The sequence below is a fragment of the Aotus nancymaae genome, unplaced genomic scaffold (genome assembly GCF_030222135.1).
Source record: "Aotus nancymaae isolate 86718 unplaced genomic scaffold, 86718_ANA_hifiasm-v0.15.2.pri h1tg000036l, whole genome shotgun sequence".
In the NCBI taxonomy this organism is placed as follows: Eukaryota; Metazoa; Chordata; class Mammalia; order Primates; family Aotidae; genus Aotus; species Aotus nancymaae.
This window is the reverse complement of record NW_026988450.1, coordinates 20,163,023-20,188,507: the sequence shown is the minus strand read 5'-3', so window position 1 is coordinate 20,188,507 and position 25,485 is coordinate 20,163,023. Positions and strand designations below refer to the sequence as shown.

The following is a 25,485-nucleotide window of genomic DNA, read 5'->3' as shown; positions in this document are numbered from 1 at the left end:
ACAGAGTACAAGTTTTCCCCTTTCTCCTCATCCTCATCAAAACTCGTCGATGATAATAGCCATTCTGACAGGTGTGAGGTGATATCTCATTGTGGTTTTAATTTGCAGTTCCCTAATTATTTGGAATATTAAGGATTCTTTTCATGTCTGGTGGTCGCTTGTATGTGTTCTTTTGAGAAATGTCTATTCAAGTCCCTTGGCTATTTTTTAATTGAATTTTTTGTTTTCTTGCTAGTGAGGTATTTGAACCTGTATATTTTGGATATTAACCTTTTGTTGGATGTATTGCTTGCAGATGTTTTCTCCCGATCTGAGGGCTGTCTGTGCACACTGTTAAGTGTTTCCTTTGCTATGCAGAAGCTTTTTATTTTGATGCAATCCCATTTGTATACTTTCGGTTTTGTGGCCTGCACGTTTGAGGTCCAAACATCATTATTGCTAAGATCAATGTCATGTAGTTCTTCCTGTATGTTTTTTTTTTTTTCCTAGGAATTTGTTACAGTTTCTGGTCTAAATACTTACCATTTCGTTTTATCCTCAGAACAACTCTACGTAGTAGTTACCCTATTTCCCACATTTTATAAACGAGGAAATTGAAGTTAAATAATGTGCTGAAGGTCATCTAAAAAGTGATAAAACCAGGACTCAGGTCTTCCTCCAGAGCCAAGACCTAACCGTTGGCGTTATGAAGAGGAGAGGGAAAAGTTCATAAACTTCTAGTGTGACTTTGGCTGAGTTTTTCTGATTTTATTATCTATAGAGGAAACGAAGGGGTAAGGCTAGCAGTGGTTTCTTAGATTCCTGTCGCCTCTTAAGTGTTTCAGTACTTTGGTTCTATGCTTTGTTCAGTCTGACTCGATGTGGTCTTTTTCTGGAACTTGGGACTCAGGTCTCTAGAGGAATCCTTGAGCCATCAGAAACCTAATCCTTGAGCACTTTTCCCACCTCTCGGCAGCTTGAGAGATGTTGTCACAGGGCAGCTGTCCCTGGGGAGTCAGGCATTCCTTGCGCTCCTTTTCTTCCGGCAGCTGTGTATTACCTGATGGTGAATTCAGAGTCTACTTCCCCTCCAGTTTAGTCACTGCTCGTTAAACTGTCACCGTGCAAACACGCTGATCCTTGTTCCCTAATATAACTTAGAAAAACAGGTGCAGTTTACCCTTGTTTAAAAGTAAAAAGCATATTTTTATAATTAATATTCTCAGCAGAATGAAATGATAGAATTTGCAAGTGTGTGAAATTGAATTGTACAGTTCCTGGTTTTCTAGCACGTGAGAATTCTTAGCAATAGTACTTTAATGAGTCTTGATTTTTTCAGGTGTTTTCCTAGTTTTTTCACCTTAAATTCTTACAAAGGTCATAGAAGTTTTAACATACTTTTTTTTTGTTTGGAAAGAGAAGTGAGAAATTTAAGTGAATATGACTGCGTAGAGTGAATCCCCGATTTTAGACTTCCTGGCTATAAATCAATTTCTGATCAATGTATAATGACAGACCGACAATCCTCATTTGTAGAATGTCTTTACATTTTTTGGGGAAGATATTTGCCATGCCAGTATTTTGTCTAGAAAGATGCTTATGTCTCTGGTGTTTAATTTCGGCTGGGAAGGAAATGTGTTCTGATTTGAGCTGCATTTTAATGGGTTTCCCTTAGGTGGAGGACAGCAGCAACTTTTAACGAGATGCAAAAATCTTCGTAGAGGAATCTGAAAAATTACCTGTGAGAAAGACTTAATGATATATATAAATCTTAGGAAAGGATTCCAAAATTTGGTTTTGCTGCTCTCAAAGGTGTCTCCAGTTATTTTGTTATTGTTAAACTCTCAAAAGAAATTAGTTTGAATGTCTTCACTTAGGATTGGTGGAAGGCAGTGGTAGTGAATGCAAGCTACAGAGAGTGATGGGTAGTGTTACTCCAAATTGCTGGCTTCAGGGTTTTGGTTGTGCAAAGTTCTCCTCTGTACACTTTCTTTCCTTTTAGGTTCTAGAACCATTGTTGTCAGCGAGAGGTCCACAGGGCCTTCACATGGATTCTGGTGGGGCATTTATTTATTTACTTACTTGAGACCTATATTATACTTTGGAAATTATTAATTTAGGACATAAAGCTTGCAGGTCATCCAGTTTTGTAGAAATGGTAAACTCTCCATAGATGACTAATGTGCAATTTGACACAAACTAGTCTGCAATTACTGACGTGACTTTGACCAGCTCATGTAACCTTTCAGGACCTCAGTTTCTTTTCCGTACAGTGTTTGACCCATGTCTTCTCAGAAGGCTTCTAATCTAAGCTGTGATTTTTTTGGAAAGCTTGCTTAGGGTTAGGAACAGTGGGAGAGGGGAGTTGCTATACCGTATGTACTGTGTTTCTAAAACTAACCTTAAGAAATAGCTCCTGATCCCCAAGGCATTCAAAATCTAGTTTGAGTGTTTCTTTTTTTATTATACTTTAAGTTCTGGGGTACATGTACAGATCGTGCATGTTTGTTACATAGGTATACATGTGCCATGGTGGTTTGTTGCATCCATCCTCCCTTCATCTGCATTAGGTATTTCTCTTAATGTTATCCCTCCCCAATCCCCCCACCTTCTGTTATCCCTTGCCTAGCCCCCTACGACCACCCAACAGACCCTGGTGTGTGATGTTTCTCTCCCTGTGTCCATGTATTCTCATTGTTCAACACCCACTTATGAGTGAGAACATGTGGTGTTTGGTTTTCTGTTGTTGTGTCAGTTTGCTGAGAGTGATGGTTTCCAACTTCATCCATGTCCCTGCAAAGGACATGAGCTCATTGTTTTTTATGGCTGCATAGTATTCCATGGTGTATATGTGCCACATTTTCTTTATCTAGTCTATCGTTGATGAGCATTTGGGTTGGTTCCAAGTCTTTGATATTGTAAACAGTTCCGCAATGAACATATGTGTGCATGTGCCTTTATAATAGAACTATTTGTAATCCTTTGGGTATATACCCAGTAATGGGTTGTTGGGTCAAATGGAATTTCTATTTCTAGATCCTTGAGGAATCGCCACACTGTCTTCCACAATGGTTGAACTAATTTACACTCCCACCAACAGTGTAAAAGTGTTCCTGTTTCTCCACATCCTCTCCAGCATCTGTTGTTCCTGACTTTTTAATGATCTGCATTCTAACTGGCGTGAGAGGGTTTCTTTAGCACCATTTATTCTGCATGATTTAAGATGATCTTTGAGCTTCATGACTTCCAGCAAGTCACTCGACATCTCTGGTTTCAGTTTTCACATTTGTAAAATGATGGAATTGAATTAGAGGGGCTGCAAAGGGCCTTCTCAGAACCATACTTGGTTTCTTCTAAACATACTGTAGCCTAGGTCCAGAAGCTAGCATACTCGAAGTAGTTGAATCTTGGTAAGAGAGTGGCCCCTGTGGTCCAGCTGCCTGGGTTCGAATCCTGACTTTGTTTGGGTCAGGGCTGCAACCTGGGGCAGCTTCTGCGGCCTCTCTGTGCCCAATCCTGCCTTTGTTAATGCAGGGATCATGTGGGCCAGTGCCCAGGATGCTTTTAAAACACGACCTGGGCTGGCCTGTGGTTAAACACTCAAAAATGTGGGCTGTCATTACTTTTAAAATTTAATTCTTAGTTCAGGAAGAGAGTGGTGTTAGCTTTCATTTTAGCTGGCAGGGTACAGTTCTTCTTGTGGCTTTTCTGAACGGGTTGGTTGCCTGCCTCATATGATAAGCTTGCTCAGCACGCTCGTGCTGATGACTCTTGCTTGGATGCTGTGTGTTTGGTCGACTCTGAGCCAAGAGGTACAAGAGATGTGGGTTTCGTTACATCAGAGTGTTCTTGTCTGGGCCGAGCCTCTCCATTAGGCATCCACCCCATCCGCCATAGCAATGCATGGACTCTCTGCTTCCTTGTGTCTGGAGAGTCTCTTGAGAGCTCCCCTATGAAGCAAAGAGTGACCACAGGAGAAAGAACATAGAGCTTTCAGGTTATAAATAGCTTCTTCACAAGATGCTCTTGCTATGGGCTTCTGGTAATTATGATGGGAGCTGTTGGTTATAATCAAGTTTAATTGCTGAGGAGCATAGGGAGATAGCCCTAAATACATAAGCTCATGGGCTGTCTTTACGCTTCCTCTATCCAGGTCTGGACTTTAAAATCTCTGATTATGTCTCTAATCAGCAAGATCTGGTTGTGTATGGGAATAACTCCAGAGCCCTTTGTGTTTCCTGGAGTGAGTCTGGAACTTTCAAGGAGAGTCCACCTGCTGAGACATTGGCTCATGCAGTTTATCAGAAGTGGAAAGGTGGATGGATTGAATAAAACAGCAGAGAGCCAGTGCCCTGGAAATGCAGAAATGGGCCTTTTTGCTTAACTTCTCTCATAGAGGCACGGGTCTGTGTTCGTGAGTGCGCATGTGAATGTCTGTGTGTATTGTGTTTGGAGGTGTAGACTGAAACAAAAATCCAGTGGAAGAAATGGCCACAAAGCATTTTCAGGCGTTGTTTCATAGTGTCTTCCAGAAATATGACCTAACCTTGCTGCCGCGAGAGTAGGAAATTTTAGATTTCTTTGATTTCTTATTTATCTAAGGTCAAATTATAGTTTGTAAATTATTATTAAAGTCTCTTGTTCTTCCTTCTCTATCTAACTATAGTGAGTTGATTGTCTATTGCTGCTCCGTTCAGAGTTTGTATGGGCAAAGAAAGGAAATTAAGACCTCATCAACTGATTTTCTACTTAATTACTTTTATAAAATATTTTGCCTAAGAAGTTGAAAGTGATGTCTGAAATAATGTTTGGATTCCTGAAATTGGTCACCATCATTCATGCCACGATATCATATATTTGCTGAGTGGTCAGTGTTAGAATTTGGCTTTCTTCTGTCTTTACTGTGGGAGCTGGAACTGTACCCCTCCAGCTTCCTTTCTGTCCACTTTTGAGGCCTCAGGCTATGATCACAGCTTTCAAGTGGCTCAGAAGACCTCTGCAGGCTCCACTTCTTGCCCTCATTCCTCCACCATCTTGCTGTGCCCTGCTGCTTATGCTCAGTGCCCGGGATCCGGCTTTCTTCCCCCAGCCCAGTTCCTGTGGATGCTAGTGCACTCTTTCCTTGGATCCTAACTGCGGCTTTTGCAGGATGCTGAGCTTTGATCTCTATTGACTCTACCCTCCAGCATGGCCAGTTCCACTAAATGCTGTGCCTCCTCAAGCTCTCAGAACCCCCATCTGGGGCTGGGGCATTGGAACCTTTTTGTCCTGGCATAGAAATCAGATGTCTAAGCCATGCACAGGTGCTTTGCTGTACACAGCTATAATTCTCAGTGGGGGTTATCTTGCCTCTGTAGCTGGAGAACTCACTGGTTTAGGCAATAGGCCAATGTTAGTGAGACTTGTGATCATGACCGTGAGTTGTGTGTGAGTCAGTCACCATTGATGTGCTCCAGATTCCCCTGCTCTCATCTTGTCTTGTCAGCTTGCAAATGATGTTACTGATCTCCAGGAGGCAGGGAATAGGAGCAATGCTCACCCATCTTAGCAAAGAACAAAACACAACCAAAACAAAAAAAATACTACTTCCTTTTCCCCTCCTTGCAAAACTCACACACACATACATACACACTGACACCCACACACACTCCTTAGGTCAGTAGCTGTATCTCCGTACATGGAAGATAGTATAATAATAATAATAATAATAATAAACTTGGCATAATAATGATGATATGGTCATTATAATCATCATCTTGTAAGTAGCCTTGGGGAAGCAGGGTGCTTAAATGATCTGACCAAGCTGCTTTTAAATGACTCAGAGGATTCTAAATCTTTTCAAATTTTCTTTTGACAATTTTGACTGTATTCTAATGAATTGCTTTCCCTTTTTTCTTTTTAAAGTTTAGGTGCCAAACAAAACATTTGCACATTTCCTTGGCAGTTGTATTTAAGTTAAAAAAGAAATACTCATTTTTCTCTTTGGTATTGATATCTTTTCAGATACTTAAAAGATAAATTGTCACTCTATCTGAGTTATTAAGCTAAAAATACATGTTGATTATTGTGTATTTTTATTAATCAGTTGATTTCAGATTATGTTGACTCAACTTTGAACCTTTAAGAAAAATTGATATACAAAAACGGAAACTTAAAATATATACATTTTTTCAGGAGGAAAGGTAAATTTTTTACATTGTAACAAAGTCCTCTGCTTTATTATGAATTCTTTTATTTATTTATTTATTTATTTGAGATGGAATTATGCTCTTGTCCAGGCTAGAGTGCAATGGCATGATCTAGGCTTACTGCAACTTCTTCCTCCCTGGTTCAAGCAATTCTCCTGCCTCAGCCTCCCAAGTAGCTGGGATTACAGGCATGTGCCACCATGCTTGGCTAATTTTGTATTTTTAGTAGAGATGGGGTTTTGCCATGTTGGTGAGGCTGGTCTTGGGCTCCCGACCTCAGGTGATCCACCTGCCTCAGCCTCCCAAAGTGCTGGGATTACAAGGATGAGCCACCATACCCAGGTCCTTTAGTTACTATTATCAGAATTTACTCTTGGTATGTAGCTTTCAGGAGCATATTCATCCATGAAAAACTCACACATTGAGGCAATTCCTCAAAGACTTAAAGACAGAAATACCATTTGACCCAGCAATCCCATTACTGGCTATAAACTCAAAAGAATATAAATTGTTCTATTATAAAGACACATGCACTTGTATGTTAATTGCAGCACTATTCATAACAGCAAAGAGTTGGAATCAACCTAAATGTTCACCAATGGTAGACTGGATAAAGAAAATGTGGTACATATATACCATGGAATACTATGCCGCTATAAAAAAGAACAGGGTCATGTCCTTTGCAGGGACATGGATGCAGTTGGAGGCCATTATCCTTAGCAAACTAACATAGGGCCAGAAAACCAAATAGCGCATGTTCTCACTTATAAGTGAGAGCTGATCAATGAGAACACGTGGACATAGAGAGGAACAACACACACTGGGGCCTTTTGAAGGGTGGAGGGTGGGACGAAGGAGAGGATCAGGAAAAACAACCAATGGATACTAGGCTTAATACCTGGGTGATGAAATAATCTGTACAACAAACCTCCATAACACAAGTTTACATATGTAACAAACCTGCACATGCACCTCTGAACCTAAAATAAAAGTTAAAAATAAACTTTCATAAAAAAATCTCACACATCTATTCACTATAGCCAAGACATGGAAACAACATAAGTGTTCATCAATGGATGAATGGATTTTTGTTTTTGTTTTTTTTTTTTTGAGATGGAGTTTCGCTCCTGTTACCCAGGCTGGAGTGCAATGGTGTGATCTCGGCTCACCGCAACCTCCGCCTCCTGGGTTCAGGCAATTCTCCTGCCTCATCCTCCTGAGTAGCTGGGATTACAGGTATGCGCCACCATGTCCAGCTAATTTTTTTTTGTATTTTTAGTAGAGACAGGGTTTCACCATGTTGACCAGGATGGTCTCGATCTCTTGACCTCGTGATCCACCCGCCTCGGCCTCCCAAAGTGCTGGGATTACAGGCGTAAGCCACCACACCCAACTGCTAAAAAGAAAGGTTTTTGAATGTCTTACCATAAAGAAATGATAAATATTTGAGGCAATAGGTTTGCTAATTATCCTGACTTAACCATTCCACAATGTGTACATGCATTGAAACATAGCATTGTACCCCATACATGTATACAATTATTATTTGTCAATTAAAAATAAAATAAAATGTAAAAAAAAACCCTTCACATATGTATATTTCTAATTCCAGATGTTTATTTCTCACTGATCACAGATGTGACCAGTAAATGGTTCTTTCTGTCTTGTGAGTTTCTATAGCTCTGTAATACGATTTGAAATCGGGTAACATGATGTCTCTGGCTTCGTTCTTTTTGCTTAGGATTGCCTTGGCTAATTGAGCTCTTTTTTGGTTCCATATGAATTTTAAAGTAGTTTTTTCTGGTTCTGTGAAGAATGTCCTTGGTAGTTTGATAGGAATAGCACTGGATCTGTAAACTGCTTAGGGCAGTATTAGCCAGGATTTTCTAATGAACTTTTTCCTCACTCTACGTCATATTTATTGTTTCTTTGTTATATGCATAGAATGTGTTCAAGGTAAGCTCCTGGGGACTTATGCTTCTGAGTTGCACAGTTGTCTGCTATGCAAATAAATATAAGACCTTGAGACATAGGCACCAGCTCTTCAGCGAGTTTGATATTAATAAACTGGAGCCAAGGTTTGATATTCTCTAAAGGGAGGTGGGTGAGAAAGCAGGAAGGGAGTGACGGTGAATCTGGAAGCCTGAGCCTGGGTATTGGACTTGCTCCTGCAGGTGCTCTGCAGTCCTGAGCCACTCAACTGTTCTGGTTCACTTCATTAATTTAGGTGTAATAACTTTGACTCCACCTATAGACATGGAGATGAGATGTAACAAGACCAATGGCTACAATGCACTTTCATTCACCAAAGATGATATACACATGCTCTGTGTTAGATGCTGGGGTCTAGCAGGAAGCAGGACTGCCTTGTTGGAACTTAGACCCTCAAGTGGAAGGCAAACAATAAACAAGTAAACAATAAGGAATTACAAATCAGGGCAAGTGCTATAAATCAAGGAAACAATATAGTGCATTTGGGGAGGGGATGCTTAAATAGGAAGATCATTAAGAGGAAGTGATGTGTAAGCCAAGGCTTAAAGGATGCTTGAGAACTGTGAGGTGTAGTGTAATATCAGTCCACGATTCTGATATCAAGAACCTTAGAGTGGATGCTTACACATATGTGAACATTATAGTCACCTGAGTGCATCCTTCAAATCACAGATTCATGGACCTTCCTCTGGCGGGGGTAGGGGGGGCATCTAATTTAGTAGGACTGTGGTCAGGCTCTAGAATCTAGAATCTGCATTTTTTAAAAGCATCCAGATGATCCTGATGATCTTTTAAGTTTGGAAGCTATTGTCTTGGAGAATCCTAGTCAGAACAAAAGAATTTCCTCTGAGAGGAATGACTGTGGCTTAGTCTTCCTTCATTTTGCTTCTCATCTGCCATGCTTTGCTGCTTGCACCAACCTGCACGATTCAGAAACTTCTGTGATCTAGGACCCTGAGTCTCCCTGCTGCTACAGGACTTGTTTGCTTTTTCCCAGCAGATGTACTATATGGGGGGAAACTTCTGTATGCTATTAAGTGGGAGAAGGGGCTCTATTTCCGGTGCATATATTGGAATTCTGGTTTGTACCATTGTATGTTGAGTCAATTGCTGTGGGGTTGGTTTGGCAATCTAAGTGCTTTTTGTAATTTTATACCTGCAGGAAACATGTTTGGAATTCCATAAAAGTAGGCATGAAGAATTCTCACACCAGAATTCATTGTATTTTTGCCCTTTGTCTAATTTTAATATAACTTTAATATACTTCATATACATATTTAATATATTTAATATAATTGACCGGTTTCAAATTGAGTGGTTTCTTGAGTGGCTAGGAATAGCTCTTATCTTGGGGTTCTACAAAAGCCCATTTGAGTCTTGGGGAAAAGGAACAGAAGCTGCTTCCTCTCTTCTCTCTCCCTCCTGGGGGATTTCAGGGAGCCAGTAGCAATTTATTTGAGAATGTTAGAGCAGCCATTGGGATTTACCTGTGAGAGGTTTTATGGTTTGTTTTAGAAATTGTCCTTTGCTCCAAGCTCTGTTTTAAAAAGACTGGTTCCTAGTAGTCTGGTAGGCTAGTGGCTGGCAGGGTGTGGCTCGTGTCAAACAATCTTTTGGAACACAACCTGTCACCTTCTGCTTCAATGGAGAATGGCCTGAATAGTGATTCTTACTTATGTCAGATGTGCACTCCATCGTTTTTTATGCTCAATCATTGTTGCCTATAGGACCACCCCAACCTGAATGATGACTGTCATTCTCTGATAAGAGGAAGGAATTTAACACCTGATTTCTGAACATATTTATCTTAACACAGGGAGTTGTTAGAGCTCACCCTCTTCTTTCATGCAGGAGAATCCAGAAGTGTCAAGGTTTCTCTGGCAAGAGCCCAGCCTGCAGGTTGGGCGAGAAACTCACGAATAGGACTCTGATATGTGTGTTCACCTCTGCCCTGGGATGTCTCACTTTTATTTCAGCACACTCACTCCCCTTGTTCCCCTCTGAGGTGTAAGGTGGAGCGGGTAGCCTCCTGCTTGGTGTGCTAATAACCATAACAGATAACCAATCACCTTCCCTTTGTTTTTCTTGGCAATGCTGAAAAAGGCACACACAAATACTAAGAAGAGCATCAGAGAAATAAACTCAATAGAAAATACAAGAAGCAGGCTGGGCATGATGGCTCACACCTGTAATCCTAGCACTGTGTCACCTGAGGTCAGGAGTTTGAGACTAGCCTGGGCAATATGGTGAAACCCCGTCTCTACTAAAAATACAAACATTAGCTAGGGGCATGGTGGCATGTTCCTATAATCCCAGCTACTTGGGAGGCTGAGGCAGAAGAATTGCTTGAACCCGGGAGGTGGGGGTTGCAGTGAGCCAAGATTGTGCCACTGCACTCTAGCCTGGGTGACAGAGTGAGTGAGACTCCGTCTCAAAAAACAAACAAACAAACAAAAAACTACACATGAAAACAAGAAGCTTACAACTTGGGTAATTTTTAGGGTATAGATCTTAGCAAAAATGTCTTGCTTCCAGGACTGATTTTATCTTATACCCTTTCTCGAGAATTCTAATGTCTAGTCTCAGAGGACAGTGAAAAGCTCACATATATCTAGTTAGACTTAACTTTTGCATAGTCTCTTGCTTGCTCCCACAGGGAAGGCAATTCTCTCCTAACCTTCTTTTCCTATACTCAGGATTCTTATTTTTCAATATTTCTTCTTGACTGCTGCTCTCTGAGATTTCTTCCTCTCCTATCCCTCCCCGAGTGGAGAGGTGAGAAAGGGAGTGTGGAACTCAAACTTTATTAATTTTTATTTTTAAGAGACAGAGTCTTGCTCTATCACCCAGGCTGGAGTGCGATGGCGTGATCATAGCTCACCGCAGCCTCAAACTCTGGGGGTCAAACGACCCTCCAGACTTAGCGTAAGTTTTTAGTTTTGTAGAGACAGGATCTTGCTATGTTGCCCAGGCAATCTTGAACTTCTGGCCTAATCAATTTTTCCACCTTGGCCTCCAAAACGTTGGGATTGCAGGTGTGAGGCACCACGCCCAGCCATACACTTTAGTGAGCTTCAGAATTACCTAAAGGGCTTGTTCAGACCCAGATCGCTGGGCTGAGCTCTACCCCTAAGAAGATGGAGGGTAGCTGAGAATTTGCATTTCTAAAAAGAGTCCAGGTGATGCTATGCTAATATTACTGGTTTGCTGACAAGGCTCATGTCCTTTTTTTTTTTTTTTTTGAGACAGAGTGTGTGGTTTGATCTCAGCTCACTGCAACCTCCACCTCCCGCATTAAAGGGATTCTCCTGCCTTAGCCTCCTGAGTAGCTGGGATTACAGGTGCCTGCCACCATGCCCAGCTAATTTTTGTTTTTTTTATTTTTTTTGAGACACAATCTCATTCTGTTGCCCAGGCTACAGGGTAGTGGCATGGTCTTGGCTCATGGCAACCTTCACCTTCTGGGTTCACGTGATTCTCCTACCTCAGCTTCCTGAGTAGTTGGGATTACAGGTGCACGCCACCATGCCTGGATAATTTTTTGTATTTTTAGTAGAGATGGGGTTTCACCATGTTGCCCAGCCTGGTGTCAAACTCCTGAGCTCAGATGATCCACCTGCCTCGGCCTCCCAGTGCCGGGATTACAGGCTTGAGCTACTGTGCCTGGCCAATTTTTTAAATATTTTTAGTAGAGACGGGGTTTCACCATGTTGCCCAGGCTGGTCTTGAACTCCTGACCTCAAGTGAGCCGTCCATCTGGACTCCCAGAGTGCTGGGATTACAGATGTGAGCCACTGCACCCAGTGGGTAATACTCTATGTTCTGTAGAACTTGAAGTTCACAGGCTTCATTCATCAATTCATTAATTTATTCAACAACTATTTACTCACTCCAACTATTCTCAGGCAGTACTGTGGGTGCTGGAGGTTATACTGAGGCACAAGATGAAGTTCTTACCTCTGGGAGCCTCTATGCTGGTGCAAGAGGCAGACATACATCACATAATGTTTGGCTGGGATAAGGGCTATGAAGAAAAAGCAAACAACGTGGGTCTCTTTGTAGGAGAGTGGTGGCCAGGGAGGATCTCTTCCAGGAGATGAGCCCTCCAGGCAGAGGAGTGGCAGGGCTAAGGGCCTGAGGTAGGAAGGTGTTTGGGGTGTTGGAGCCTTCGCAGAAAGAGGCTGTTCTTACTGGGAGTTGAGAGAGAGACAGTGGTCAGAGTGGGCGGGAGAATGTTGGTAAGAGTCACTCACAAAAATGTTCCTGTGATCAGATATGTTCAGGGAATGCTCATTTTGGCAACATCAAAATGTTTTTTGTTTGTTTGTTTGTGTTTTTTGAAACAGGGTCTTGCTCTGTTGCTTAAGCTACAGAGCAAACTGTAGGTGCAATCCCAGCTCACTGCAGCCTTGACCTCCGGGGTTCAAGTGATCCTCCCACCTCTGCCTCCCGAGTAGCTGGGACTGCAGGCACGCACCACCATGCCAGGTTAATTCTGTTCTTTTTTTTTTTTTTTTTTAATAGAGATGAGGTCTCACTATGTTGCCCAGGCTGGTCTTGAACTCCTGGACTCAAGTGATCCTCCCACCTCGGCCTCCCAAAGTGCAGGGATTATAGGCGTGAGCCACTGACCCGGCTGACATTAAACATTTTTCTTTATTGAAAATTTTCCCTAAACCTTTTATTGTGTTGATCTCCGTTATTAATCTTCAGGAGAAGGCTAAGGTATTTTTTTTTCTTAAATTTATGTGACCATGAAACTTCTCCCACAATCACCGCGGAGACTGATGTTCTTTGAAATGCATTTAGGAAATCTCGATCTAGTAAGCTCTACTCCCTCATTTTCTAACTGAGAAAACAAGAGCAGAGAAATGAAATAGCCTGTTCCAAATAATAAAGCTTATGGAGACAGGAGGCAGTGGAAAGAACACTGAGTTTGGAGGTGGAAGATGAGGTTTGAGGCTTTGCTCTTGCATTTTGTGAATGTGGGACCTGGTGTCTGTTGCCTGAACTTGGTGGGTCTTAGTTTCCTCAGCCAGAATGAGAGATTGCACTGTTTGCTCTGTGAGGACCCTGGAGTCACTCTGGGTGAGTGACTAGGGAGCTTTGTGTCCGCTAAGCCAAAGGAAAAGCAGTGGGAAATGCACATAAATACATTCATCAAATACAACCATCTAGGTTATTTTTGCTTTCAAATGAATATACTTCCCAGACAAGTAATTAAAATAAAATCTGTCAGAGAATGTAAAACTCTAAATCATAAAATGTTGGTTTAAAAAAAAAGAAGCAACAGAGAAAGACTAAAATCTATGGTAATGTACTTTGCTATAAAATATTTTAGCATAGATTTCCATTTTTATGAAATTTAGAGTCGATTTGAATACAAACAGTAAATCTCACAACAAGTGAAATCCATGTTTATCTTGTTTGCTTTCTGAGGAATTGTTGAGGACATAATTAAAAAAAAAAGACTCTTGGATTTTAGTTGTTTACTAGCCGTAAGAGTTACTTGGGATTGATGTTTCTTTATCTACAGGAGGAATCCAAATATTCTTTAAGGTCTTACCAGCTCTACTAATTTAAGATATCTATATTGGACAATTTTTGCTTTGAAGGGATGTTAGTAATAGAATCTTGGCCAAGGTGCAGCTGGGACTTGAGGGTTCTGAGGACCTAGAATGTGAGGTGTGTACAGGTAAGGTAAAGTCATGGTAAATAATTATGTTAAAGAGAAGATGCCAGTTGGGAGCTCTTCGGTGAGATTTTCCTAAGGAATTCTGCTGTTCCTATAGAGCAGCAAAGTTTGGGGATTGTTTTAAAGAAAGAATGAAGGTGTATAAGTTCCATTATTATCTATTCAGAAGTGTGGGTTCTCACCATTCTGGGCCGAGGGTAGGAATGTACTTTCTGGCCCCTTTGGGGTTGGATGGGGCCATGTGACAAGTTCTGGCTAAACAATCCCATGTAGTTGTGCAAGGGATATATCCAGGCCAGAACACTTAACTGCCAGGGAACACCCTTTTCCTCTGCCTTTTCCTTTGTCACAGGGGTGGCAACATTCTGGTGCCATCAGCCTGGGTTCTGGAATCAGAAGTCATGGAGGAGATATCCCAGATGACTCTTGAATGGATTATGAACTGTGACCAAGGAATAAACCTTTGTGATTATAAACCCTAAGCCTGCTTGTTATTGCAGCATAATGTAGCCTAGGCTGACTATTGGATTCAATAAACTGAGAAGTCCCAATGAATCAAAGGGAGAGCAGCTATTTGGTAAATAATTATGTTAAAGAAAAGATGCCAGTTGGTAGCCCTTTGGTGAGATTTTCTTAAGGAATTCTGCTGTTCATATAGATCAGCAAAGTTTAGAGACTTGGTTAAAGAATGAATGAATGAATGTGTATAGGTTCCATTGTTATCTGTTCAAACTGATATAAGCTATAAAGCACATCATGCAAGAGGCAGTATGCTAGTTTGGGCAGGCCTCTCCTCCTCCTCCTCCTCCTCCTCATCCTTCTCCTGGAAGGTCAAGGCTGCAGTGATCCATGATTGTGCTACTGCATTTCAGCCTGAGTGACAGAGCAAGACCCTGTCTCAAAAAATAAAAATTAAAAAAAAATTGAGCTTCTGTGAATTTTCAAAATACAAAATTCCAAGACTTCCAAATCAGATAAATCAGGAATGTTCACCTTTACATCCAAAACAACAACAACAACAAAAAAAAAAAAAACAGAAAAATGTTCAAGTAGAAGTTCAGCAGGAATAATGTAAAATATGAAATAGGTGGCCAAAATTCCAAATTATCAACAGCTCAATTTGATGGATCTTTCAGTAAACTTTAGTTTGAAACAACAACAACAAAATACTGTTTACCAAAACATGAAAAATATTTTCAGGAAATTATCTAATTTGAAAAATGAAAAATGTCATCCATAGCAAATAAGAGAAATACAAAAAAGGAAATCAATCTTTGATATGGTTTGGCTGTGTCCCTACCCAAATCTCATCTTCAATTGTAGTTCCCATAATCCTCACATATTGTGGGAGGGACCCCGTGGGAGATAATTGAATCATGCGGGCTGTTATCCTCATGCTGTTCTCATGATAGTGAGTGAGTTCTCACGAGATCTGATGCTTTTATAAGGGGCTTTCCCCCCTTTTGCTTGGTACCTCTTGTTGCTGTTGCCATGTGAAGAAGGATGTTTTTGCTTCCCCTTCTGCCATGATTGTAAGTTTCTTGAGACCTCCCCTCCCATGCTGAACTGTGAGTCAATTAAACCCTTTTCCTTTATAAATTACTCAGTCTTAGGTAAGTCCTTATAACAGTGGGAGAATGAACTAATACAACCTTTATAGGAATCAAGAGAGTATTATGAACAAATAAAAACTTCTTAAATCAATAGCATATCCTGCATTATTGTGTGTAGGAAAACTGTAATTAATGTAGGTAGTTTTTGTTAGTTGCATAATCTAAAAGTATGAAAAAAATTTTGATTATATCTCTAAAAAGACCACACAGTTGTTATTGAAATACACATTTCTTGAGACAATGGGCAAAGTTCCTATTTGTAGGAGATTTCTTTTTATTTGTGGGAAATAGCTTCCTCTTTTCATACAGTGAAACAAAGAAAAATTCTCCCAGATGAGAAATCTTTTCTCCAAAGTCAGCTTCTTAAATACCCCCAATAATGCAATACTTATAAAATATTAATTTTCAAAACTCAGACTTGAAACAGGTTATTATTAAGCAAACACAAATCTTATTGCTTGGCACCAGATTTTTCAAAAATTAAAGAACTATTTATACCACCACACTGTGCTTAAATCATATTTCAAACTTTTATGCTTAGTGCTTTTGTGTTCTGAATGTAGACTTTCAATTGAATGACAGTCTAGTCTGAACCCTGCAATGTATATACAAGCAAGTCATAGTTCATTTCAAACCAAAATAAATGATTAACCCTCTATTTTTGTCAAAATCATAATATTAAAGATAATGACAAAAATTAGGATTTATCCGTGGCCAATTTATGGCATTCTCTGGAAAGTCTTTCTTTATTCCTTCTTTACTTTCAGCTTCCTCTTCAGAAACTTCTTCATCCGCATCTTGTTCAAAGGGTGAGAAGATTCTGGTAATAATTTTTTGGACTGGTGCTATGGCTTGGATCTGTGTCCCCACCCAAATCTCATATAATCCCCAGTGCTAGAGGTGGAGCCTGGTGGGAGGTGATTAAGTCATGGGGGTGGTCACTCATGAATGGCTTAACACCACCTCCTCTGTGCTGCTCTTGTGCTAGTGAGTAGGTGAGTTATCATGAGATCTGGTTATTTAAGTGTGTATCACATCTTCCCTCTCTTCCTCCTGCATTGGCCATGTGAAGTACCAGCTTCCCCTTTTCCTTTCACCATAATTGTAACTTTCCTGAGGCCTCCTCAGAAGCCAAGCAGAAGCCATCATGCTTCCTGTACAGCCTGTAGAACCATGAGCTAATTAAACCTCTTTTCTTTATAATTTACCCAGTCTCAGGTATTTCTTTAGAACAGTACAAGAAAGGACTAATTCATAAAATTGGTACTGAGGAGTGGGCATTGCTATACAGATACCTGAAAATGTGAAAGTGACTTTAGAACTGGGTAATAGGTAGAGGTTGAAAGAGTGTGAAGGGCTCAGAAGAAGACAGGAAGATGAGGTAAAGTTTGGAACTTCCTAGAGACTTGTTAAATGGTTGTGACCAAAATGCTGATAGTGATATGTACAATAAAGTCCAGGCTGATGAGATCTCAGATGGAGATAAGGAACTTATTAGGAACTAGAGTTAAGGTCACTTTTGCTGTGCATTAGCAAAGAGTCTGGCTGCATTGTGCCTCTGTTCTAGGAATCTATGAAACTTTGAACTTGAGAGAGATGGTTTAGGGTATCCAGTAGAAGACATTTCTAATCAGCAAAGTGTTCAAGATATGGCCTGGCTGCTTCTAATATTTTATGCTTGTATGTGTGAGCAAAGAAATGACCTGAAACTCATATATATATATATATATATATGTATATGTGTGTATATATATACACATTATATATATGTACATATACATATATATTATGTGTGTATATATGTATATATACACACACATACACACAAATAATATATGTGTATACATATATGTACATATACATATATATAATTTTGAGACTGAATCTTTCTCTGTTCCCCTGGTTGGAGTGCAGTGGCATGATCATGGTTCACTATAAATCTCTGCCTCTAAGGCTCAGGTGATCCTCCCACCTCAGCCTCCTGAGTAGATGGGTTTATAGGTGTGCCTGGCTAATTATTTTGTATTTTTAGTAGAGGCAGGGTCTTGCTATGTTGTCCAGGCTGGTCTCAAACTCCTGGTCTCAAGTGATCTTCCTGCCTCAGCCTACCAAAATGCTGTGATTACAGGTGTGAGCCACTGCACCTGGCCCTGGAACTTATGTTTAAAAAGGAAGCAGAATGTAAAAGTTTGGAAAATTTTCAGCCTGACCATACAGTAGGGAAAAAACCTAATTTTCTGGGGAGGAATTCAATCAGGATGCATAAATTTGCATAGCTAAAAGTTAAACAAATACTAATAGATAAGACAACGGGAAGAAGGTCTTGAAGGCATTTCAGAGACCTTCATGACATCCCCTCCCATCACAGGCCCAGAGGCTTAGGAGGGAAGAATGACTTCATGGGCCAGACCCAGGGCCCCCTGCCCTGCGCAACCCCAGGACACTGCTTTCTACATCCCGGATGCTCCAACTTCAGCCGTGGCTCAATGGGTCCCAGGTGCAGTTGGGGCCACTGCTTCAGAGGGTGCAAGCTGTAAGTCTTGGAGGCTTCCATGCAGTGTTAACCCTGCTGGTGCACAGAGCATAAGAGCTGGGGCTTTGGAGCCTCCACCTAGATTTCAGAGGATGTATGGCAAAGCCTGGATGTCCAAGCCAAAGCCTGCTGCAGGGGCAGAGTCATCATGGAGAACCTTTACTAGGGCAGTACAGAGGACAAATGGGTTGGTGTCCCCAAACAGAGTTCCCACTGGGGCACTGCCTAGTGGAGCTGTGAAAAGAAGGCCACCATCCCCCAGACTCCAGAATGGTAGATCCACTGTCAGCTTCCACACTCAGCCTGGAAAAGCCACAGCACTCAATGCCAGTCCATGAGAGCAGCTTTGGGGACTGAACCCTTTAAAGTCACAGGGCAGAGCTGCCCAAGGCCTTGGGAGCCCATCCCTTGCATCAGGGTGCCTTGGATGTGGGACATGGAGTCAAAGGAGATCCTTTTGGAGCTTTATGATTTAACAACTGCCCTGTTGAATTTTGGACTTGTCAGACTTATAAGGGGCCTGTAGCCCCTTTTAGCAAATTTATCTCTTTTGGGATGCGAGTATTTACCCAATTCCTGTACCCCATTGTGTCTTGGAAGTAACTAACTTGTTTTTGATTTTACATGCTTATAGGCAGAAGGGACTTGCCTTGTTTCAGATGAGACTTTAGACTTTGGACTTTTGAATTAATGCTGAAGTGAGTTAAGACTTTGGGGGGATTGTTGGAAAGGGATAATTGTATTTTGCAATGTGAGAAGGATGTGAGATTTGGGAGGAGCTAGAGGTGGAATGATAGGGTTTGGATCTGTGTCCTTGCCCAAATCTCATGTCAAATTGTAATCCCCAATGTTGGAAGTGGGGTCTGGTGGGAAGTGATTGATTGTAGGGTGGTCCCTCATGAATTGTTTAGCACCATCCCCTCAATGGTGTTCTCCTGTGAGTGAGGGAGTGAGTGATTGTGAGATTTGGTTGTTTAAAAGTGTGTAGCACCTCTTTCCTCTCTCTCTTCCTCCTTCTCTGGCTATGTGAAGAACCAGCTTCCCCTTTGCCTTTTGCCATAATAGTAAGTTTCCTGAGGCCTCCCACAAAGCTGAGCAGAAGCTATCATGCTTCCTGTACAGTCTGCAGAGTGGTGAGCCACTTAAACCTCTTCTCTTTATAAACTACCCAGTCTCAGATATTTCTTTAGAGCAGCGCAAGAACGGACTAATGCACTATGTATGGCTACAGTCTGCGCCTTTTTGAAGGACAAAAGCAATTTGCCACAAATATCATACAGAATCCTAAAAACAGTCCTGAAAGAAGAATTGCTAAAGCAAAAACTGCATACAATTTCAAAACCGGTAATTCAAAGTTTTCAATAAATTAGTTACGGCAAATCCTGATCCACATAGAGAACTGAAAGAGTGCTGACATACTGCTCATCAGAAAGGAACCTGAACCAAACCATGATGGAATTGATTCAATACTCTTCTACTCTTTATCACTTACAAAGTTTCTGAAGTTTTTCCTAGTCCTTGGACCTTGATGGTGCCTAAATTCACCATCTTTACAATGATAAATAGTAGGAGAGCAGTTACGATGAACTCTCTACTCAGTCCTGGCTGCTCTGTGACATCTACTTTTGCAACATTAACGTCAAGATCTTTTCCCCACTCAGCAAAACTTTCCATTCTGGTTGAAGATTTTGACAAGCAGGGTACCATGGGGCCTAAAATTCTATCATCCAATCTCCTTCTAAGAACTGTCTTAAGATCTCGTCCATGATAATGCGTACATCTCTCTGCCACCTGTGCCGTTTCTTTCCATGCCCTCCAAAGCAGTAGCACCGGAACTGCCAGGGAAGCCATGACTCCCGGTGGGCGCCATGTCTGCTGCTTGCCCAGCTCACAAAAGTGTGGCAGCCACGGCAGAGTTGAGCTCTCTGGGCCCTGGCTTCTCCATCTGCATAAAGGGATAATAATGTTACCTAGCTTATAGAGTTGTTGCAAAGAATAACTGTTAATATATGTGAAGACCTTAGATTAATGCTTGGAATATTATAGGCAGTCAATAAATCTTAGTCATTCTTCTCTCTCAACTCCCTTTCCCTCTCATTTAAAAATTATTTATTTATTTACTTATTTTGAGACAGAGTCACCCAGGCTGGAGTGCAGTGGGGCTGTCTCAGCTCACTGCAACCTCTGTCTCCTGAGTTCAAGCAATTCTCGTGCCTCTGCCTCCCAAATAATTGGGATTACAGGAGCGCGCCACCAGACCCGGGTATTATGTATTTTTAGTAGAGGGGGGTTTTGCCATGTTGGCCACGATGGTCTCAAACTCTTGATCTGTCTGCCTCAGGCTTCCAAAGTGCTGAGATTACAGGCGTGAGGCTGTATTATTATTATTATTTTACTTTATTGACATAGAAAAAAAGGACTCAAAGGATAGACGTGTTAAAGTAGCCATCTTTGGGTAGCAGGATTCTAAATGACTTTTATTTCTTTGTTTGTTTTAATACCAAATTTGTGTGTACTGAACTTAAGTTGCTTTATAGTTAGGAAAAAATATTATTTAAAAACAGTATATTGGCTGGGCACAATGACTCATGCCTGTAATCCCAACACTTTGGGAGGCCGAGGCAAGTGGATCACTTAAGGTCAGGAGTTTGAGACCAGCCTGGCCAGCATGGTGAAACCCTGTTTCTACTAAAAACACACAAAAAATTAGCCTGGCATGGTGGTGCACAGCTATAGTCCCAGCTACTTGGGAGGCTGAGGCAGGAAAATTGCTTGAACCCAGGAGGCGTGAGCCGAGATCACGCCACTGTACTCCATCCAGACTGGGCAAAGAGCAAGATTCTGTCTCAAAAACAAACAAACAAACAAGCAATCCACCCCCCACAAAACAGTATATTTACTACGATTTTTTCCAAAGAGTGTATACCACTCACTACATTAAGTCCTATGATTACTGCTTTTACCTCAGTTTTATGACCTACTTCCATTAGCTTTCATCTACTTTGAAACGTCCTCCATCTTGACTTTTTAATTTCATTAATGATTTTTTTCCTTCCCTTGGCCACCAGTTGTTGAGATCAGTGAAACTCTTCGTCTCTGATAACTTATCAAGTCTTATGAATCTTTTCTCCTAAACCTCTCACATTGCTGTTCACTGTCCCAACCTACTTCTAATCCTTACTACTTCACATCTAGACTATTGGGTTTTCTTTTCTTTTTTTGAGATGGAGTTTTTCTCCTGTTGCTCAGGCTGGAGTGCAGTGGCGCAATCTCAGCTCACTGCAACCTCCACCTCCCAGGTTCAAGCGATTCTCCTGCCTCCGCCTTCCGAGTATCTGGGACTACAGGCGTGCACCACCATGCCTGGCTAATTTTTGTGTGTTTTTAGTAGAAATGGGGTTTCACCATGTTGGCCAGGATGGTCTCAATCTCTTGATGTCGTGATTCACCCACCTCGGCCTCCCAAAGTGCTGGGATTACAGGTGTTGAGCCATGATGCCCGGCTGACTATGGGGTTTTCTTATCCATCGGCTTCCTTTTAATTTTTACATAGTAAAGCCAGACAAATGCTCTTAAAATACCAATTTATATCACTCCTTTGCTCAAACACCTGCAGGGGCTCCTTCCATTCCCCATTGCCGAGCATAAAATCCAATTTCCTGGCTCAACATTGAAAGCTCTCCACATTACTCTATCTCTGCTATCTCAAATAATTCACTCCTTACCTTATTTATGGTCTTTTCCTACCATATTTCTGTACAGGGGCATTTTTGTCATCCTGCCTTCCTTATGTCCAAATTTTACTTGTCCTTCAAGATCTTGCTTAAATACACACTTGTCTGAAATGTTCATGCTTTTTTCCTTTGTAAATTACAACAGCACTGCTCTGTTGGCCAATAATCATACACTGGCTTGAGATTTTCTTATATTGAAATGGCATTAATCTATATCTTTTAACATTTCTGTTGTCTATTTCTTCTCTCCAACTGAATTATAGTATTTCTAAGGGTGCTTACATTTTCTAGTACCCTAGTTCTCTACAGAAGTAGATGGGTAATAGATAGGATATTGACAGATGAATTAATATGCCTGTAATATTTGACAGAAATAGATGCTAGAATAAAAATATTTCATTTTATTTAAAAGCAAAGACATAATTTCAACTTGAATCTTTTCCTTGTTGACTTTGTTTTGACTTTACTATTTATAATGTTGTTTATCTTGGTAGTCTGAGCTTCTTTTAATGGTCAGATCAATATTTGCTTGAATATCTCCCAAGCAAGCCTTCTGTAATTCACTTAATAGAAAAGGCCTTTAAACTGTTGAGTATAGGATTTTTAAAATGAAATAAAACTCCAATTAGTAAAATCCTAGTTTCAGAGCAAATTCTTCTCTGGTTAGTGACCTGGAGGCTGTCTCACTGGACTCTGGGCTCCTTGAGGGAACTTACTATTTCTCAGTCATCTCCATGATCCCAGTACCTAACGCAGCCTCTGGCACATGGTGGGCACTTGCTGTGTCAAATGAAAACTGCCGAGCAGCACTGCAGACTTGGAAGGAGGGAAGTATTACATCTCAGATATTTTAAAATGTATTAAATATTTGTCATGAACTTGCTATTTTTCTTCTAAACGGACAAAGCACAATTTTTAATGACTGCAATTTAACAATATAGTGTCCCTCCCCCAAATCTCTTATCTCCTGACTCGGTACATCCATGCCTTGGATTTACAGTGTCTACTCATTTTACCGTGATTGCTGACATTCTGGTTTTGCAGAGGTTTTGTGTTTCTCTGTCCCTGTGGAGTGATCGTGCTGGGATGGCTCTGTGCACGTTGCCATAGCCCTGCTTTTGCCCCCAGTTTCTGCTCCTTTGAAATGTACCCTAGAACACCCAGGTGGTGGGTGGTGATGGGAGCTCAGCTAGCCAAGAATGAGGGAGCAAGAGGATGTGATCCGAGGACCTTGAGGGTGCAGGAACAGAGGGGCAGGTACAGGAAGCCCCAGCTCTGCACCCTCTGACAGCCAGCACAATGGGGAAATTCCAGCCCTTTACTCTTTTCCCTCCTCCCTCCCTTCCTTTCTCCCTTCCTCCCTCTTTTCCCTCCTCCCTCCCTTCCTTTCTCCCTTCCTCCCTCTTTTCCCTCCTTCGATATAGGTAACGTTAGAAGGGAATATGCTATTTGTACAATGGCAGTCCTGGCAACAGCTCTCTGTTCTCTTTAAATCCCCTGAAGTCATGATGTGCCTCTGACCTTTGTTCTTTCTGATTCTACTCACCCAGTTGTTGCTCAGTCTTCCTGGGCTGCAGTCATGTTTATGATGCTCTCAGAATGTCAGCAGGCTCCCTTCACCAATCCCACGTGACTGCTGATCTTCACCCTCACACTTCTTTATTCTTTTTGTTTTAGTTTATACTGCTCTTGTTTATTGTAGTTTAAAGCCTCATATTATTTTGATGTATATGTGTATTATAGTTTCTTTCCACAGTTAATTTCTTTTTTTAAATTTTGGAGATAGGGTCTCGTTATCTTGCCTAGGCTGGAATGCAGTGGCTATTCACGGCACAAGCATAGCTCACTGCAGCCTCACACCCCTGGGCTCAAGTGATTCTCCCTGCTCAGCCTCCCAAGTAGCTGGGACTACACGTGTGTGCCACCACACCTGGCTCTCCTTCCTCAATTTTTATAGTTAAAATGTATTAGGCATATTAGATCTTTATGTGAGATAAATGTTACAAATATATTTCTCCCACAATTTTAGTGTTTTTCAATTTTTAATTTTTGTGGGTACATAGGAGGTGTATATATTTATAGGGTGCATGAGATGCTTTGATACAGGCATGCAGTGTGAAATAAGCACATCATGGAGAATGGGGTCTCCATCCCCTCAAGTAGTTATTCATTGAGTTACAAACAATCCAGTTACACTCTTAGTTATTTGAAATTGTACAATGAAGTCATTATTGACTATAGTTACCCTGTGGTTCTATCAATATTTTTATGATTCTAAAATAAATTTTATTGTATATATTTGAGGTTTACAGCATGTTGTGGGATACATATATTAATAAATAGTAAACAGGTTACTGTAGTGAAGGAGATTAACATATCTATCATCTCATGTAGTTAATTTTTTGGTGATAAGAGCAGCTAAAATCCACTTTTTTAACAAAAAACCCAACATACAATATAATTTTATTAACTTTAGTTTCCATGTTGTGCGATGTCTTAACTTGTTCATCGTACTCATCTGCTAATTTGAATTCTTCGACCTATATTTCCTATTCCCTGACCACTCCCCCACCCAGCAGGTGGTAACCACTGTTTCATTCTCTTTCTGTATGTTTGAGGTTTTTAAAACATTCCACATAAAACTCCATATCACTGTCTTTGACCATTTACTTGATGATGCCTCAAGGGAGATAAAACTTCTTGCCTTTCAATGTTCAGGTTGATTTTCTTTCTAGATTTTAATTTTTGCCACACATCCAGCACTGTTACTTACATACTGTTTTTGGGACAGTATCGGTCAAAATTGTTCACAAAACACAAAATAAATGGACAAAAGAGAAGCCAACAATATGAAGACATATTTGCTTTGGTAGATTGGCTGAAGGTGATGGTGCTATATGGTATATATTATAGCTAAGGCCCATTAGCCAAGCAGGACAGTGTTGTATCCTGGGCCAGTTTTACTGTTTGAAAATGTGTTATGTTTCTTGGGGCATGAACACACACACAATACTGAAATGGATGACTATATGTGTGGAAATAAATACATATGTTTGGGGATATTTCAGAGACAGTATTTAAATGAATCGGCACAGGATGTGGTATCGTAGGCATAGTAGATATGGATTCCAGAATCATGCAAATTACTTGCATTCAAATCCTTTAGGCTTGGTTTCTGAAGGAACTCAACCTAAGACATTTGCAATAGCAAAGACTTTCATATTTGTGAGGAGATAATTTTAGATTATACTAAGACTATAAATTTAGTTGAAATGCTTTCCTTGTTCCTTAATTAAGATACACAGTAGGGAAGCATCTTATTTAAGGAATAAAATGTTAATGCATTATATTGTTATAGTATCTAATTCATTGTTTGAATAAGATGCACATTAAAAATGATAATTATTTGTATAATCAGTTTATACCAAGGTTGTTAGAGTGAATTGTTTACTGGAGGTATGATTAGTGATTATCATATCACTGTAGCCTCATATATTATGTTAGTAATTCTTAAGAGTAATATGTTTATAAAAATTCCACAAGATGCAATCTGGGCCTGCAGTTTGCAAGCTGAGTTGGCATGATTTGGAGGAGATCGAATCCAAATTAATAAGCTAAATGTAGAATACACAGCTAGGAAGACTGAAGGTCACTTAAACCGCATATGAGGACAATGGGCTAAGATAGGTAATGAGATTTTCACGGGTCTCTGTATACAAGTTCTGGACTCAGCAGATTACCATCCAATTCC

At 40.7% G+C, this 25,485-nt stretch overlaps 1 protein-coding gene and 1 pseudogene across 2 annotated transcripts in view; one reads left to right on the top strand and one right to left on the bottom strand.

Moving 5' to 3' along the window:
• Positions 1-25,485, top strand: part of SLCO5A1 (solute carrier organic anion transporter family member 5A1) — a 144,637-nt gene that overhangs the window by 15,892 nt on the left and 103,260 nt on the right. The window lies entirely within an intron of this gene.
• Positions 16,146-19,851, bottom strand: LOC105724765 (thioredoxin-related transmembrane protein 1-like; annotated as a pseudogene).